General features: G+C 44.9%; 1 protein-coding gene and 1 long non-coding RNA gene across 8 annotated transcripts in view; both read left to right on the forward strand.

Moving 5' to 3' along the window:
• Specc1 (sperm antigen with calponin homology and coiled-coil domains 1) overlaps window positions 1-18,367 on the forward strand; it is a 274,496-nt gene that overhangs the window by 39,461 nt on the left and 216,668 nt on the right. For 2 of the 7 annotated variants that reach the window (XM_087571815.1, XM_087571818.1), the window contains exon 1: window positions 10,658-10,748. The gene's annotated coding sequence lies outside the window, so the exon portion shown is untranslated. 7 annotated transcript variants of the gene reach the window in all.
• LOC148002905 (uncharacterized) lies at window positions 10,658-13,984 on the forward strand. Its single transcript, XR_015631698.1, has 2 exons — window positions 10,658-12,377; window positions 12,499-13,984. It is a non-coding gene; the product is annotated as an uncharacterized LOC148002905 (long non-coding RNA).

An 18,367-nucleotide genomic window follows, 5' to 3' on the forward strand; every position in this document is an offset into this window, starting at 1 on the left:
GTCTTATTTTTCTTTCATTTGTTCAACAATCACTGAGTAGCTTGCCATGTGTTAGGCAGGAGTTTCTTCACTGGTGTGGCTTTACCCTGTACTCTGTTGTTTATTTCTCTCTCTCTCCTGTTTCTCATACTGACTGTTTTAGATGCTCGGACTGTTTGCAGTCCGTGGAGTCATTTTGGATCTTGCTCTCCCGTATGAACACAGTAACAACTGTGGTATCCATCATTTCCGTTCTAGTTCTAGTTTATCTTTTTCAGTTTCAACACACACATTTGCTAAAATTCAAAAATACAGTCTGGGGATATGACTCAGTAATTATGAGCACTGGGCGCCCTTCCAGAGGACCCAGGTTCAATCCCCAGCACGTACATTGCTGACTCATAACCATCCTTATCCTCAGCTCCAGGGAGTCCAACATCCCTTCTGGCCTCAGGCATACACATGGTGCACAGACACACATGCAGGCAAAGAGTGTGTGTGTGTGTGTGTGTGTGTGTGTGTGTGTGTGTTGTAAAATTAACATGAATAATTAACATGAATAAATCTTAAATAAATATAAAATTTTTAAAAATCAAATATAGAAACACTGAAATATAAACATCTCCTTCACGACTTTCAATCCACTGACCTATAAGGGCCATGCAAAACACCTCTCTCTCTCTCTCTCTCTCTCTCTCTCTCTCTCTCTCTCTCGCAGGATCTTACTTTGAAGCTCAAGTTGGGCTGGAATTCTGTATGCAGCTGAAGATGGCTTAGATGCATGGGGACCCTCGTGCCTCAGCCCCCTCAGCCTTCTGAGTGTTAGGCTTACACGTGTGCTTAGCTTGCTCTCTGTCTTTGGTACAATTGCTGATTCTATTGTCTAAGCATGGCTCTGTGTGCCTGGTGGTCATTGGTGCTCTTATATATGCAAATATAGATAATATATAAATATATAAATAAATATTATAGATATATATCTTTTGCCTTTTTTCTGTTGGACTCTTTGTTTCTTCTTGAGTTAATTTTGGTCGTCTCTGTTTTCATAGAAAATGATCAGTTTTGCTTGGTTTAAAATCCATGTATATAATTATGCCCTCTTGCTTGTTTCTAATTTGGGTGGTTTCTTCTTCTTCTTCTTCTTCTTCTTCTTCTTCTTCTTCTTCTTCTTCTTCTTCTTCTTCTTCTTCTTCTTCTTCTTCTTCTTCTTCTTCTTCTTCTCTTCCTCCTCCTCCTCCTCCTCCTTCTTCTTTCTTGATTAGATTTTCAAGAGGTAATCTCTGGTTAATCCTTTTGAAGCACCCTGTACTTCTGTTAATCTCATTAGAACCTCATTCTGTTTCGTTCAGTACTGCCAGCATCCAGAAAGGCTCTGTTCCTTTCTGTGGTTTCTGAAGTCCCTTTCTGCACATCAACAGGGGAGAGCAAAGGTTCAGGCAGAGCTGTCCACAGACTGAGAGAGACAGTGTTAAGTCATCCCTTGTCCTTCTTCCAATCCTCCCCCACATCTCCACAAACACATCTGTAATCCTGTCACTCAAGAGGCTAAAAGAGAGGGGCTTCATAAGTTGGAGACAGCAAACCGACCGACTGACAATCTCAGAACCAACCAAAACAGGAGGCGTCAGGAGCTGGAGACACGGAGGTGAGACTGTTGCTTTTGCGGATGGTGAGGCTGGTCTTGAAAACAGTGACTGACCTGCAACAGCCATCAGAGGGGTTCCCCTCTGAGATAAGAGGACCTGGAGGAAAGTTGGCCTTTCATTTCTGTTTGGACACCCAAATAAAAATAAATTAAACAAATAAAAACAAGTTGGTGATCCCAGGCTGGTGGGTGACCATCAAGAATGTATTGGTGGAAGGACATGACCTTGGCGTGGGAGTCATCAGAGGAGTAGGTATGTCAGACCAGCAAGAGAGGAAAAGAACCAGGGAAGAGGGAGGGGCCAGACAGAGGCTTCACCTCCCTGTGAGCCAATGAGCCAGGCTCAGGGTGAATATGGTAATGGAGCTTGGTAAGAAAAACAACAGAGAGCAGAGGACGCCATCATATATCCTGGACCCTAAGGTCAGAAAGTGTGATGGATGGGCCATTCTAGCTTACACTCTTCCGAACTTAGTTTAACATCTGTTTTAGAGTCCAAAAACAGTAGCTGATCTCTTGTTCCTGACTAAACTCAAATCTCTGTAGCCTGGGATAGAAGCTCATTGTAGGTGGCAGGTATAGAATGCTAGGGGCAGGGGACAGTCCCTGCTGGGTGGGAGGACAGAGGAGGGTTTGTGGTGGGAGACAAACACCTCTCACCCCATGCAACCTTTGAAGGTGGTGCCGTCTGACCTCGGTGTGTGAGTTCACCTGGACTTGCAGCAGTCGGTGCTTTCATAAAAAGGCAAACCTCTCAACGCCCCGTGACTTGTCATAAGCATGCTTCTTGCTCCCAGTCATGTATTTATAGAGCAAGCTTTGCTGCATGATGAACCGTGTCTCCTAGATCTTAAGATGTCGGCCTCACCAGCCATCCCTCGCCCAGCCGCAGTGAGGTGTCTCCCTCTGTAATTAGGTCTCTCTATGTAATTTCCTACCACGAAATGCAGTGTTTTAGAACGAAATTAAAGTGGTCTGAAGAGATGTTTTGGTTCACAGAGAAGTCAGGTTCCTCTGAGCAGGAACAAGTGTTTGTAGACAGACATGAATCTCACAAAGGACAGCATCATATAATTGGATCTTTAAATGTCACCTGTGGATCTTTAAAGTCACCTGAAACGTCTTGTGTTAAAGGCTCTGAGAGCAACGCTGTTAGGAAAGGGGGGACCCAGATGCAGGACCCATTGGGAAGTCTTCTGGTCATTGGTCACTGGGCAAGGAAGCCTCTGGCTCCTACTCGTCCTCCATTTTGTGTTATGGCTATGAAGGAATAGCAGAACTCCACCCTGCCTCACTGCCTAGTCACAGGCTGGGAAGCCATGGTCCCACTGACTCCGGGCTGAAGCCTCCAAAGATAAACCTTTCTCTCCTTTAAGTTGATTATCCCAGGTATTTTGTTTTGGAAACAGAAAGTTGGCGAACAAATACCATTCTATACTCTGACAATTTTCAGACTTTGTTCAGTACATTAGTGTAACCATTGTGAACTGTGGCTCTCAACCTGTGGGTTGTGACCCCTTTCACAGGGGTCATATATCAGATATCCTGTGTATAAACTATTTACATTATGACTCATAACAGTAGCAGAGAATTACTGTTATTATGAAGTAGCAATGAAATAATTTTATGGTGGGGGGTCACTGAAACATGAACTGGTACTAAAGAGTCTCAGCGTGAAGAAGGTTGAGCATCGCTGTCTAACCCACTGTCTGTCGATAAACACTGGATCCATTTCTGAAACCTAGAAAGTCACGAAGATTTTAGCCCCCTCCCCATCCCCAAGTGTTCTCTGCCATTCTGTACCATCAGATTTTTCTTAGTCCCTTTCTGCTGTCGCACAGAAGTCCCCAGGACACTTTTTCTGAGTCTTTGTAAAATTAGTCCAACATCTGTTTGACACTCATTTAGAATCACTTTCATTCCCTGACTTCGTCCTAGTTATTTTTAGGGTTGATGAATTTATTTTCCAGCAGCAAAACAGAACATTTTTTAAGGTTTGGTTTAGGCGAGGATCTAGGAAATTCTTGTCCTTTGGGATTGGGTAGCTTTCTCACTGAGACATGAACTTAGCTCGGGAAGCTGTTCCTGCAGCTGCAGGGCGCTGGTCTGGCCTTGGCCTCCTGGGTGCTCTCCAGCCTCCATGCTCACGGATTCCTGAAGTGGAAACTCAAGGGTCCTCTGCAGAGTCAGTTGTGCTGGAAGGTGTTTTGCTGGGGCAAACATGTTAAGCGGTGTTTTCCCGAAGTGGACACAGGTGAAGGAGCGTTTAGCTGAAGCAGGAGAAAGGATGTTCTGTTAAAGCAAGCACATGAAAGGACACGTGATGAAAGATTCTTTGCTAATGACATGCGCATATTGGTCCACCTTACACTACATAGTTGATCTGCATTTGTAGGGACTCCAGAGAAAGAAACACACCAAAAAGCTTCTGGTGCTGTGCTGCAGTTTCTTGCTGCTTGCAAGGTCTTGGGCTGATTGGCAGAGTGATGTCAGCTGAGACAGATGCATGGGCTGAGGCACGGCCTGTGGAGGACACACGATGTTTGGAGGGTAGAAGTGGGACTCGATGGGCAGTGGTGGAGGTTGAGCTAGGCTTGCTTACAGAGCTTGCTGTGCAATGCTCGTGGGTCTCGAGTCTTTGATCTTCGCTTTGCTGAGAAAGGCACAGCCAAGTACTTCTGGCGTTCCTCCTGGTCCCTCCTGCTGACTCAAGCTGAGGCTGAGGCTGAGGCCTGGCTATCTCTGCTAGGTCATGCCACCAATGCTGATTCTTGTTTGCTGTCCCGACTCTACTGACCTGGACTTGTGGTGTATCTGTGAAGAGTTTGCAAGTGGATCAAGCTGCCCCTGCTGATCTATGAACTGAGCTGCTGATTTCCAGACAATACAGACGGGAGTTGCTCCAAAGAACCTTTCTAAACAGGTCCACTTCCCCATATCCTTTCTTTCCCACTACCATTGGTGGGTGGTGAGCTATAAGGGAGGTTAAAGCATTTAAGAACCATCATTTAAAATAAGAGTTGAAAAAAATTAAAGTTACAGATGCCGTTGAGTGGCATGGCTGTCAGTCTCCTCAGAGAATGATTGAAGTGCCTGCAGAGAAAATCAACCACTGCTACAATTAAGAAAGCCTTTCTGGGTCTGATTGAGCCTTCTTTCTGCCGTGTAAACTATGGGGTTATAAAGTAGCATCTGATGCTATTGGAGTACATAAGTAACCCTATCTTTAGATACAGTTTTTACACAGTGCCAGTCCTCCCAAACCCTTACATCTTAGCAAGTGATCAATATCATTGGCTGAAAGTCAAATTGTTGATAAAAAGAGACTGATAAAAACATTAATATTGGGGTTGGAGAGGTGGCTCAGTGGTTAAGAGCACTGACTGCTCTTCCAGAGGTCCTGAGTTCAAATCCCAGCAACCACATGGTGGCTCACAACCATCTGTAATGAGATCTGATGCCCTCTTCTGGTGTGTCTGAAGACAGCTACAGTGTACTAATATATAATAAATAAATAAATCTTTAAAAAACATTAATATTAACTGTTTATTACTGGATTATTTTTTAAAAGATTTATTTATTTTATGTATATGAGTACACTGTTGCTGTCTTCATGCACACTAGAAGAGGGCATCAGATCCCATTACAGATGGTTGTGAGCCACCATGTGGTTGCTGGGATTTGAACTCAGGACCTCTGGAAGAACAGTCAGTGCTCTTAACCACTGAGCCATCTCTCCAGCCCCTTTTTACTGGATTATTACGAATGCAAATGACTATGAATGCTGCCTTTCTTGATGAAGTCTTTGACAAAAGAAGGAGTGGCCCACACCTTTAATTCCAGCACTCAGGAGGCAGAGGCAAGAGGATCTCTGAGTTCAAGACCAGCTTGGTCTACAGAGTGAATTCCAGGACAGCCTGAGCTACACAGAGAAACCCTGTCTCAAAAAAACCACATTGAGGCGGGAGGTGGGGGATGAGGGTAAAAGCATTTATGTTCTGTAGATAAAAATTATGTAAATAAATGTTACCCTGCCAAATTGTCAAATATTTACTGTACTATAGAAACATTTAAAAAGGCTAAAGAGTTTTTCTGTCATTGCATTAGTCAGCAAGAATCTTTTTTTCTTTCTTGCTTTTTTTTTTTCTTTTTTTTTTTTCCTTGGGGCTGGGGATCGAATCCAGGACCTTGCACTTCCTAGGCAAGCGCTCTACCACTGAGCCAAATCCCCAACCCCGCTTATTTATTTTTTAAAGATTTATTTATTATATATAATTACACTATAGCTGTCTTCATGCACACCAGAAGAGGGCATCAGATCCCATTACAAATGGTTGTGAGCCACCATGTGGTTGCTGGGAACTGAACTCAGGACCCCTGGAAGAGCAGTCAGTGCTCTTAACTGCTGAGCCATCTCTCCAGCCCTGTTTGGTTATTTTTGGAGGCAGGATCTTTCTGTGTAGCCCTGGGTATCCTGGAACTCGATTTGTACACCAGGCTGGTCTGCCCCTGCCTCCCAAATGCTGGGATTAAAGGTGTGGGGCACCACTGAGCAGCTGAGAGTCATTCTTAGTAAATATATATAAATGTTTAACATCTATGATCTGCACCTTTCAAAAATATCAACCATTGTTCAAAATCACAAATTATTTCCAATATTACCTTTTAACTTAAGATAGAATTAACTTGTCAAGTAACTCAGACCTTGAAAATCTTCTGTCTTCTTTGTTAGAGGAAGATTCCTGAGTGGTGTCCCATGATGCAGTACAGAGCAGGTCTGTGCAGGAATTGCTTACAGTCAACACAGGCTTTAGTAATACTAAAAAGCGGGTGGTGGAACAGTTCCATTTTTGTGTTGTGTATGTCAATTTACCACTGCAACTGTAACTCCAGGACTGGAGGATCTGTCGCCCTCTTCTGGTCTCTGTGGGAACTACACACACGACGAAGAGACAACGCTTGTAAGCAAAGCTCCCATGCACATATAAAAGTAAAATAAATATATATTCCTAAAGTTGATTGTTCAGGGTATAGCTGAGGACTCTGCCCTCAGGAACATCTCCAAAGTGATTGTCTCTAACCCTTATGTGCCTGCCAAGCTCTGTGCACAGCGGCATTGCTGTGTGAGCTGCTCCATCCATGGGAGGTGGTCAGATACTAAGGAGGACTTAACTCCAGATCCAGGTTTTAACCTGCCCTTCGACTTCCAACAGAGAGAGCCATAACTGGATTTTTTTTTTTTGAAACAAGGTCTCTTTGTGTAGCCCTGACTATCCAGGTATTTAATATGTAGACCAGGCTGGACCTCATATAGATCCTTCTGTCTCAACGTATAGATGCCTGTCCTTAAACGTTGCTTTTTCAAGTTAAGTTTAAATAAAACATTTGTTTTATGTGAGTATGTGTATGTATGCTGGCACACGCACACCTGAGGATAACCTGTGGGAACTGGTTCTCCCCTTCCACCAGGGAGGCTCTGTCAGGCAAGCCTGTTACCCTGAATGCTGAACCAACCACCTTGCTGGCCCACTCCTTCAGGTTTTTCAGCGATGCTTTGCAGTTAGCAGTGAGCACATCTTATTTATTTGTAGGCACTTTGTTTTTAATGTACATACGTGCATGTTTATGTCATGTGTGAGTGGGTACACATGCTTACGTCTGGTGTGTGCACATGTATGTGGAAGCCAGAGGACAACTGTGGGCTTTATTCCCAGGAAGGATGTTCACCTCTTTGGAGACAGGGTCTCTAATTAGTCCAGGGTCCTCCAGTTAGGCAGCAAGCCTCAGGGATCTTCCTGTCTCTGCCTGTCTAGTGCTTGAATTATGAGCATGAGCCACCATACCTGGCACTTGTACAGTGGCTCAGGGGCTCAGACTCTGGTCCTTTCAGGCAAGCACAGTACCACGGAGCCGTCACCGAAATGATTGTTTTCTAGGTGTATCAGGAGTTCCTACTGCTACGGTATAGAAACCAACCGATGCTGCACCTCATTCCCTTTGCTCTGATCTCATTGGAGCCTGGATTAGCCTTCGGGCTGTAGATATCCCTTCTATCCCGTGCAAGGTCCTTTTATGCCAATAGATGGTTTATGGTGCCCTCTCTTTTCTTCTTTTGCCTGAATTCCCCAACCAAAACTTCCTGGGCATTGTTGACTAGACGTAGTGAGAACAGAGAAATCTGGTCTTGTTTCAGGTCTCAAGAGAAGGATTTCCAATGCTCACATTACATAGGATTTTGGTTGTGGGTATTTTGTAGTTACCCTTTGCCATGTTGAAGAAATTCCCTTTTCTTCCTAGTGGTTGAATTTTAATTTTTTTAAATCATAAATGTTTGTTGGTTTTTTTCAAATGATTTTTCTATATTTGTTGACAGGGTCGTGTGGGTTTTCTCTTTTAGTCTTTTAATTTGAATTATGTTGTCACTGCTAGTCAGAATTATGTCTGCTTCTCATTTGTGATAATCAGTCTAAAATTCCTGCTATAAATCTCTTTTGGGCATGGCATAACATCATTTGTATATACTACTAGATTTAACTTTCTCTTGTTCTGTTAAGGAGTCTGTCTTGCTGTTTGGATTGTTTTTAGTTACTAAGGCTTGGACTCAGAGCCACATAAGTGCCCTACCACTGAGCCATGTCCCCAGCCACTATTATCTGGCTCTTAAACGATCCTCAGAAGCTCACATGTCAAAAGCCTCATCTCTAGTACAGAAGTATTGAAAGATGGGGCCTTTGGGAGTCGACTGGGCCGTGGACGCCCTGACCTTGTGGGTGGATTCATTGATTTTTACATCTATAACTGAAGAGGCCTGGGAGATGGTGGGAAATACAGGAGGTGGAGCCTGATTGGGAAAATTAGGTCATTAACAGCACACTCTTTTCTTTTTAAAAAGTTACTTATTATATGTATTTGTGTGTGTGTGTGTGTGTGTGAGAGAGAGAGAGAGAGAGAAAGAATGTGTGTGTGAGAGTGTGTGTATGTGTGTGTGAGAGATAGAGTGTGTGTGTGTGTGTGAGAGAGAGAGAGAATGTGTGTGAGATAGAGAGAGTGTGTGTGTGTGAGAGAGAGTCTGTGTGTGTGTGAGAGAGAGAGAGAATGTGTGTGTGAGAGAGAGAGAATGTGTGTGTGTGTGAGAGAGAGAGTGTGTGTGTGTGTGTGAGAGAGAATGTGTGTATGTGTGTGAGAGAGAATGTGTGTGTGTGTGTATGTGTGTGTGTGTGTGTGTGTGTGAGAGAGAGAGAGAGAGAGAGAGAGAGAGAGAGAGAGAATGTGTATGTGTGAGAGAGTGTGTGCATGCTAATGCTGTGGGTGCCAGGGTAGAAATCAGAAGACATGTAGATTTGGTTTTTCCCTTTCATGTTTGTGTGTGTTCTTGGGATCTGACTCAGGTACCTGTGAAGCATGGAGAGTGAGCGCCTTTACCTCCCAGCTCTCTCATTGGCTCTGGGATCCTGCTCTGGGAGGCTACATTTTGATGCCAGCCCTTCTGGTCCTCTGGTTTTCCTAGCTGCTACAAGGAGAGCCACTTGGCTCTGCCATGCTCTATCTGCCATAGTACAGGACCAGAACAATGGCCCTAAGCAGCTGTGGATTGAATCTTCTGAGCTGACGAAACCTCTCCTCTGTTAGCTTAACTTTGTGAGGGATTTCGTCATGATGGAAATCGAACGAACACATTCAGCGAAGGTACAGGGCAAGGTATCTTTTCTGACCACTGCACAAGGGTGAATTACCTGGACATACTGTAGCATGATCAGTTAGACGTTTAATTGCTCTGTTCATTGTTGTCTATTGTCAAGGTCACCCCGACCACAGTTGTTCACAGCTTTGTATACCTAGTTGTTATTTTTTTTGTCATGTCTGTGATAAAATGCCCAGCAGAAGTGGCATAATAGAAGAAGGGCTCAATTTAGCTTGTCGTTTGGGAGGGTCTCAGTTCATCAGACCCGGATGCAGTAGGAGCTCATGGCTGCTTCTTCATACAGTGAGGACCAGCCATTAGAAAAATCTCCCCCTGGAACCAGAATCATCCAGTATAATTTGCAAGGACCCACCCCCAGTGACTCCAGTCAGGTTCCATGCCCTAATCACAACATCCCAAACACATTCCACCAGCCAGGGACCATGTGCTCAAACACGGGAGACTATGGAAGATACCTCACCCCAAGGCGATTACAATGTTCATTTATGGTTATCGAGTAGCCTGCATTTGCACCAGGGGACAACTGAACCAAAGGTTGTGTGTGTGTGTGTGTGTGTGTGTGTGTGTGTGTGTGTGTGTTTGTGTCTGTCTGTCTGTCCCACCTTAGTCATTGGCTTTTACATTTTATTTATGTTGGAATCTGCCTCATTTTCCCAGGCTGTTTTCTTGGTGTTAACCATCACAGAATTTCCTGCATGTTTTATACACAGTGTTGTTGCCCCAAAAGGGACAGCAGCCGGTGGGCACAGGGACTTACTGAGTTTATTTAGAGGCTACAGGCCAGAAGCCAGGTGTTATGAGGTAGGACATATCATTTGAGAGATTTGTGAATTCAAAATTAGGTAGGAACTTATTTAGGATTAAAAAAGAAATCATAATAAATCCCTGAAGGGGCTGTGGTTAACAGGCCTCAGACCTTTCTGTTAAACCCAGAGAACAGCCTGCTTTGAAGCGCTTCCTGGTTCCTAACTTCCTGTCCGCCTAGAGCTCTTCAGCCACAGCACTCATGAGGGCCCTGAAGCTCGAGGGCTGACTGCCTTTTCCTTCGGTTAGATATCACGGGGTATTTGTACTTGCCTCTTGTGGGTTGAATAAGTTCCCTTTTATTCCTAGCCGCCGACATCCTTACATTTTTAGTTTTGGAGAAGTCTAAATTTTAAATACTTGGCACCCAGTCAGAGAGAAATTTGATTTTGCATCATGAGTATATGTGAACTTGTGAGTGTGGGGAGGCGGGAGGGGAGAGGGAGAGGGAGAGGCATGGGGAGTAGAGCCCGCCTGCTTCCTGAGCAGGCCTTGCCCAAGCGCTGGCTGAATGTGGTTTTCCTCTCAGACAGCAACTGGCTCAGAATAGAGCAGTGGCTTTACTGACTGAGGCCGGCAGCTCCCAGGAGGGAAGAGAAGCTGAGCGAGGGCTTTGCAGTGAGTACGAAGCTGGTTATTATTTAAGACTGGGGTGAAAAATCCTAGGGGTTGGCTCTGTCTGGAAAAGAGGTCCTGCAGCAACCCCAGACCTGAAGGTGCTCACAGGGCAGTGGTCTAGTCTTCTGTTGTGCAGGGGCTACGGAAGCTAACACTACTTGCCTGCTTTGGAGGCTGACCATGCATTTGATGCTCATATACTATCTTGGGAGGAAAAGTCTTCTTGTGAGTCATTTTTCCCCCACATCATGCAAAGTCAGGATGATTCATGCTCAAGTTACTGTATTTATTAACTTCTGCCAAGAAGCCTTCTCCTTGGGCCCTAGTCACTAGAAAAACAGGGCTCCCTCCTTGAAGATAAGGTAACTAGACCAGCTTGGTGCATCCTTTTGGATAAGGGTAGAAGTCTAGAGTCCTGCTGAGAAAAACTCCCATCTAGATGGGTTCTTGGTGTGTGGAAGCTTCTGGAGCTGTCAGCATGTGGAGTTTGACCTTGCATCTAGCAGATGAATAGATTCTGTCCCAGTGCTGAACATCTGTCCCAAACTTTGTTTGTGAGGTGTGGAATTAGATACTAAAGAAACCCCAGATGACAGAATTTCAAAGTAACGACAGGACAACCGTTGTGGCTTTCCTGGGAAGCTATGCGTTCATGGTTTTTTCTGTGACCGGCTTCCCTGACCCTGCAGAAGGCGACCCTGCAGAAGGCTGTCAGTGCTCTGCTGTGTCTTCCAGAGGCGTCTGGATTTCTATTCTTAGTTTCCACTCTGTTTTCTGGGAATGAAACTTGGGCCTTAATTTCCTTTTCTGGTCCACTCAAACTTTTACGTTGAAACAATGTAGCTCAGCAGTGAAGAGAGTTCATGTTGTTAAGTGCCAATGTGCAGCTTCCCTCTGGGAACGCGGAGGTGAGGACGGGTCTGTGCAGCCTCTGTGGGAGTTCTCATCCAGGCGGCTCCTTTTGCCCCAGTAAATTCCCAAGTTCTATTCTCTACACTCCCTGTGTCTTAGGGGTCTTTTTAGAGTAGCTGGTTCTGCTTGCAAGGACCTTCCCCTTGCCAAGTGAGTTACTGTCAAGAGCCATCCAGACAGAAACTCCTAACCGCAGGGGGAATGCAAGTGAGCCACACTCCGCTTTCACTTAAAACTCTGGAGCTCACTTAAAATTTCTGGAGAAATGAACTCTTGCACATGAGCTCTCTTTTAAAAACTCACCTCAGTTTTATTTTTCAAATGCTGAGTGACAAAGGTAATATTTTAGAGTTCTCACCCTGGGACAGGCAAAGCCGACTGTCCTGTGCTGGGTAAGCAGGATTCCATCCACTCACTGCCCACAGTAGCCCCTGTGGCAGCTAGCTTTGTGGCCAGTAAGGCAGCAGGGCAGAAGGTGATGGTGTAGGCAGAATGGCGAGCCTTTTCTTGACTTCCTGGTCGAGGGCTGTGCTCTGAGACCACAGCAAAAAGCTATTTGATTATCGCTTACCCTCCCTCCACCCTTTAAAAATTATTTTTGGTTTTTAGAGATGGGATTTTTCTGTGTAGCCTGGGCTGTCCTGGAATTCCCTCTGTAGATGAGGTTAAATCTTTTAAGTTTAAAAATAAAAAACAAGGGGTTGGGGATTTGGCTCAGTGGTAGAGCGCTCGCCTAGGAAGCGCAAGGCCCTGGGTTCGGTCCCCAGCTCCGAAAAAAAGAAATTAAAAAAAAAAAAAAAATAAAAATAAAAAACAAGGGGTTGGGGATTTAGCTCAGTGTTTGCAAGGCCCTGGGTTCGGTCCTCACTCAGCTCCGAGAAAAAAAAAAAAAGGAGAACCAGTTCCTGGGATCCCAGCAGGCATTAAAAATAAAAAACAAAAACCCAGGTTTAGAGACTCACGCCTTTGATCCTAGCACTTTGGAATGCAGAGGCAGGTAGATCCCTGTGTGTTCAGGGCTTCATGCGAGACTCAATAATCAATCAAATAAATAATTAATTGGAAAAAACCCCTAAAAATTAGGTTGCTTTGTTTCTCCTCTCTCTTCTCCCTCCCAGCCTCCCTCCTTCCTCCCACCCCACCCCCCACCGTCCCATCTTCCCTCCCTCCCCCTCTCCCCTCCCTCCCCCTCTCCCTTCTTTTCTTGCTTCATTATTACTAATACTTTCTATGGTCAAGGGATGGAATGGGTTATATCTGTAAGTTTGCCAGTGTGGGATCATTGGGTCAAAGGGTACACATGCTCTGTGTGTATGTCACAGGTCCTGAACAGAGAGCCCAGCATGAAGCACATGCTGTACCCCTGAGCTGCTCCAGGCTGGTTGGAGCTTTTTAATGGTGCCTGGTATTGTGTTTTGGGGTTGCTCTCTTCCCACCGTGTGAGAGCCTTCTGTTTTAGTTTCGTCTGTTTACCACCATGGAGATGACAAGGAATGAACCAGAACATCTTCATTTTCACAAGACGATGTTCAAGGTCTGGCTCCCATCTTGCTGCTGCTGCTGGCTCTCACGGGGTTTTCATGGAATATGTGTGACAGTTATTCTTGAACTTGATTTGACCCAGGATACTGAAGAGGTTCCTAAAGTACATGTTGTGCGTTCTGTGAGGGCGTTTCCTCAGATGGCCAGAGAATGCTTCGGACTTAAGCAGTGTTGAATCCACTGATAGATTCAGACTTGGGAGACTTTGGCTTTGGTGGGAAGGTGGGAAATGGGGTTGGTTTGGGGCCGACAGCCCTGAGGTGTGCCTTGCTCACGTCCCTTCCTGTTACCCTTGCTCTGGTTCCTTCATGAGAGGAGCAGCCACACCCACACCCCCAATCTAGTCATGGACTGAAACTCTCAAAGAGAGTTTGCTGCCTTAGGCTGTCTCTGTCAGGCATTTGGTCAGAGCTTGATGTCTGTCATGATGATGTCATAATGTCATGATGTTGCCAGCTATGTTCCCTGGCCAGTGTTAACCTTCTAAAGGTTTTTCATGGAACTGGAAAGGTGCCAGATGGTGAGGAGCGCTTCTTGCCCCTCCTGTGGGTTCTTCAGCTCCCAGCAAATACTCCAGTGAGCTCTCAGCAGTTCCGGGGGATCTGACACCTTCTGACCTCTGTAGGTGCCAGCATTTATCCGCCCTCCACATATGCATGATTAAAATAAAGCAAATCTTAAAAATTGAATTCGGTAGATGCTTACTTATCCATACACAAGATCCTGGTTTTAATAAGTAAATAAATAGTAAATAAATAAAATAAAAATGAATTATTGGAAAACCATGTGGTCCTTTAGTATTTTTCCACTGCTGAAACTGTTCTGCTTTTCCTGAGCGTTCGCTTTTAAGGGATTTATTTTCTTCCAGCATTTACTCTGCTGAGTGATGTGGAAGGTAGATTTAAGCTGACATTTAAAAATAATACTAAACAGTTTTCCCAATATCATTTATAAATAACCCCGTGCACTCTGATATACTTTTAAAGATTTTTGTATCTGTGTAAGTGTGTGTGTGTGTGTGTGTGATATGTATTTCTTTTCTGCCTCATTAGCACACTATGATAATTTATCTTTTTGTGATATATAGGGAGATTGGAATGTTTAAAGTAATTGTGTCAAAATAAGAAACTAGATAAGGTTTTTCTTTTGAAGTGAAGAAATAAAAACTACATTCTCAAATACACATATATGTACATACATAGAGTCTGGAGTCTGGTGTATGTAATGTGTAGAGGGTATGTAAAGTATGCATATTGGATGCACAAGTGTGCAATAATTAATATATATATTCAAATACATAGTTCTTTTTGACTTAAGAAAACCCTTTGTGTAATCCAGAGACTTCACACATTCAGAACTGCTACACTATAAAGACAGCTTAGTGGCTGGAGAAGAGAGCGTATGAACCTTACAGTACCAAGACTGGTGTGTAAGGAAGATCTCCCATGTGTCAGAAACAAATAAATGAGAACGGGCAACATTTGTAAGTAGGTGATTCTTAGAGGAATAAGTGCACAGTGCTTCATCTCACGGTCACAGGAGTAGTGCACAGCATCGCACATGCAGGGCAATGCAGTGCCATTGGCAAAACACTGACAATATGAATACTTCGAATGACAAGAACGTATGGATGTGTACACTAGCAGTAAGAAACTGGATAGTGAGTTCTAGACCAGACATGGCTACGCAGTGAGACTACCCCCTCCCAAAAAAAAAAAGACAAGATCATATATTTTGTGTAATTATGCATTGTGTGTGCACTCACAGGTTTTTGTGTGCAAGCACACAGAGGCCACAGGTTAACATCAGTCATGCATTTTCCTCAGTAGTGACAGGATCTGTCACTGTACCTGGAGCTCACTGGTTTGGCTAGCAGAGATGGCCATGTGTCCACCTGCCCAGCACTGGGGTTCCAGGCATGTGGCACAGGCCTGGAGGCTGGGATCAGAACTCAGTTCCTCATGCTTGCACGCTAAGCACTGAATCAGCTGAGCATTTTCCCAGCCCAACGCTGTGCATTTTCAAGTAAGAATACATGGCATGATCAAATTACGGTTAAATTCTTAGTTATGTTAAGAAACATCATTATTTTTATATATTTGTAAGAATCCGTTTTAAAAAGCACTAGATGTGGTACCAAGCTGTGTGTGCTGTTCCCTCCAAAGAGGGATGTAGACCCAGAGCAAGTCCACGTTCTTTTTGGGGTGGATAGACTTCAGTGTTGGAATTTCTTATGAGTCTGTGTTTGTATATTTGTGTAACATAAATAGATATTCAGGAAATTTCTCAGACCCACGGGCGAGAAGATTCTTGGGAACAGGATCCCAGATGTAGAAGCCTGGAGTTGGGAAAGTAGGTGACAGATATTAGCATCAGCAAGCATCTGGGAGGCAGGGGACGCCTGAATTGGGTTATAGAAGCAGCCGCACGGAACTTGTTGAGAAAGCAGAACACCAAGCACTGGAGGACAGGTTGCTGGAGTGATGCATGCTGGTCTCTTCCCTGCCCTGCTCCTGTTCCCAGGCTTAATGTGGTAACTGCCTACCGAGCTCAGCGGTACCCTAGAGTCACTCGTATTTTATCTCTTCTCTTAAAAGCTGCCACCTGAGGTTCAAAATAACTCTTTATCCGGTTTCTTAATCCTTTTTTGTTGCTATAACAGAAGGCGGGACACCAAGTACTTTATCCGTAAAATAGCAGTTCTTAGCTCACAGTTTCGGAGGCAGAAGAACAAGATGTGCAGCCCATGTGTGCAGCCTAGGCTGAGGGCAGTCTAGCGGGATGACAGCATGGTAGATGGCCTCATGGAGGGCGCTCCTACGAGAGTGTTCTTTTTATAACAATCTATTCTTGCCTGAGCTGACAACAGTCTCAGGAGTATTATGTTTATCGCTTGTGAAGGGGGCGCCTCCAACCTCCTGGCCAGTTTCCTGTCAGGTTCCACCTCCCTAAAATGTCTTAAATTTCCGTCATCATTATTATTATTATTATTATTATTATTATTATTATTATTATTATTAAAGACAGGGTCTCACTGTTTAGCTTTGGCTGGCTCAGAATTTGCCTGGTAGACCAGGTTGGCTCACGTAGATCCTACCTGCCTCTGCTTCCCCAGTGCTAAGAATAAAGCCTTCAGTTCCTGGCCAGCTTTAATTCTGTAAAAACAAAAACAAACAAACAACTATCGAATCAAGTTCCATTTGTGCTGCTTACACACTCCTGTGTGGGGCCACTCACTGGAGCATCCTCAACCTAGCATAGTCTATACCCTTAAAGAGAAGACGTTCTCCTTCCTACTGAAGTCACAGCCAGCTGTCTATATGACTCCTCACCGGGGTGGGCTACACCACCTTCCCACTGCACCCTCGGATGTTGACTGATTTGATCTTATGTAGGTCTGGTGCAGACAACCACAGCCACCATCAACTCATGAGTGCAGAGGTCCTGTCCCATCCAGAAGACTCTGCCCTTCTTGCCCCCTGACCTCAGTCTTGGGCGCTCTTAGAGTCTTCTCAGTCTGTGGTGATCCCATTTGTGGATACTCACTCCCCTGACATTTATTCTCTATACTCTGGTGATTGTGCGTTTCTGTGTTGACCATCATCCACTGTACAGAGAGACTTCGCCAATGAGATCTGGCAGCTGCGCTAATATAGAGATACAAATTTGGAGGCTAGTTTGATACTGTGACCATTGAGCAAAATGACTCAGTAGACTTACTGCCTGCAGGTCCTGCTGCATCAATGCCATCATACTGGGGACCAAGCTTCTAGCACACAGATCTCTGGAGGATGCATGCAGACTATAGCATACCTTGCAGACACCAGTACCTAGTGTACACCAGGCAGCATCATGCCTGGGGAGATAAGGAGCCCATGGCCATGATGAAGAGTCTCATCAGCTACTACGAGTGTCGCTATGTAGTCACCCTGAGGGGGACATGTGGAGAGTTACAGAGGAGGGACATGAAGCTGTGGCTATTCTGGGACGCACCTGCAGAGTGAATGCATCTTTACTGGAGACTCTCCGACATGCAGTCCCTTTACCTCATGCTGATCCCACCCCTCCAGTTCTTCTGATCTCATCTTTTCTTTTCCTCAACTACAAAACTTAGTTATAATTCCTCTTCTCGCAGTTACCAGTGCCAGCCATCAGGACTTGTGCAGTCCCCTCAGCCCACACTATTAACAGACGGAAACAAGGAGAGTGAAATGAAGCCAAACGTAACAATTAAAATTTAAAACGCCCTGTTGGGAACGCTAGAGGTGGGGTAGGCTCGGTCACAGAGCTGTTTATAAGGAGGAAGGAAATGTATTAGGCTGAGACATTGACTGTGCCGCCAGAGAGATAGCAGAAAGAGAGACATGGGGACACCTATTAATTCTGTGTAATTCTGCGAGTGCACGAGGTTAAGTCAGTAATTCCTTACAACTTGGGGAGCAGGGGTCCCCCGAGGCAGGTCTGCGTGGAAGTCATACCTGGTTGCTGCAGTAACAACCTCCTCCCGTGAGACCTGGGAGGGCCTGAAATAGCCACCTCTGCTTCAGAAAAGAAGATGAGTAGCTTTCCCACCCTTCCCTCGGGGGAAGTTGCTGCAGTAAATATTAGAAAAGGATAACCTTTTATCCCATGCTGGTGCCAGCACCCAGGGCCACGTGGCACTGCGGGGCACTTTTATCTTAGCGGCTCCATGCTGCCCCCAAGTACTTTCAGACCCTGGCGTTCAGCGTGGCACCTTACCACGCTGGTCCCTAGAGTTAGTTCCGGCACGGGGTGGGAGGCATATGGAACTAACCATAGTTTATCTCTGGTTAGTATCTCTCCCAGAGGCTCTCCCCTAGCCATGAATTTTCCAGTTCCAGCTACCCGGTAAAATCCAGACTCAACAAACTGCAACCCAACAATCAGATTTATATGTTAAATTCTCAACCCACAATACATCCACACGATAAACTCGCAACCAGTTGATAAGGATACAAACCACCCACTTAGATAAGATAAATTTACCTATAGAAATCCATCCCTTAAAAAATATGCATAACTACCTAGGGCCATTCAAGACCACCCGGATCTGGGTCATCCTCTGTCTCCATCTTGATTCTCCTTCTTTCCTCTTTCTCCCACCTTAACAATAGCTTTGTCCTGCCTTATTTTTTTACTGTCCA

The sequence above is a fragment of the Rattus norvegicus genome, chromosome 10, assembly GCF_021556685.1.
Source record: "Rattus norvegicus strain SHRSP/BbbUtx chromosome 10, alternate assembly SHRSP_T2T, whole genome shotgun sequence".
Taxonomy (NCBI): Eukaryota; Metazoa; Chordata; class Mammalia; order Rodentia; family Muridae; genus Rattus; species Rattus norvegicus.